This window comes from Aplysia californica, unplaced genomic scaffold (assembly GCF_000002075.1).
Source record: "Aplysia californica isolate F4 #8 unplaced genomic scaffold, AplCal3.0 scaffold00098, whole genome shotgun sequence".
Lineage (NCBI taxonomy): Eukaryota > Metazoa > Mollusca > Gastropoda > Aplysiida > Aplysiidae > Aplysia > Aplysia californica.
In genome coordinates, this window is record NW_004797368.1 from 1,322,951 (window position 1) to 1,323,964 (window position 1,014).

Here is a 1,014-nt window from a genome sequence, read left to right on the forward strand (position 1 = left end):
ACACACACACACACACACACACACACACACTAACTTTGTCTGTCTGTCTGTCTGTCTGTCTGTCTGTCCATTCCCCCTTTCCTTTCTCACACTCACAAACATATATACATACACACACACACACACCCACACACACACATGATATAAACAAACTCAAAATAAGGGTCATGCCTACTCATGTAAGGCTGCACAAACTTTTCATTTTGCTTTTTCATTAGCAACTGTACCTATTTGATTACTGTAATTACTAGCTTTTGCTACTCCAAGGATGCTAAAATCAACTAGAAGTAGATTCTCTTTCTACTCATTCTTGTATACTTTCTGTGAGGCAAAGGGCTTTATATAAATGTGTCATGATGCGGTGCAATCAGGTGCTCGTCAAATTTTGGGCATATGGAGTTATTGGTATCATCTAAAAGCTGATTTTTTTTGTTGCTTTGCTTCCAATGATATAAATATCCATCTATCATGAATAGAACTCAAGATATTTGCGATTGAAGGAAGTGAGGTTGCCTGGTTTCAGCATGGAAATTAGCGAGAAATTGGCAGCCAAAGTTTGGTAACTCCAATAGCTAAAGAGTCATAGAAAACAGAAAGAAAATGACATATTTTTTGCGTTTAATTAATGTTTTTCAGTAAAATTCACATTAAGAAGTGTTTTTATATATTGACATAAAAGAGGTTGAGCCCAAAAAAAAATTCGATAAAAATTTCCAAAGTGGTGGAAAATGCCTGTTTATCTAATTTCTAAATTTTTGATGAGCGTCTGATTTCACCACGCTGCCTCACCAATGTTCTTGATATATGCACTGTGTTTATACAATATTTGTTGCAGAAGCAGTCTCAAACATTCCCTGTTGTGTTAGTGAGAATGCTCAAATGGTCATTGCAGCCAGCTTTGTAAAGGTAGTCATGATTCATGATGTTGGAATTTTTACAGCCATGCTAAAAAATAAAGATATGACTTTAAAAGGCAATGCACAAGTTTGAGTGTGCATATATGGTGTGTGTGTT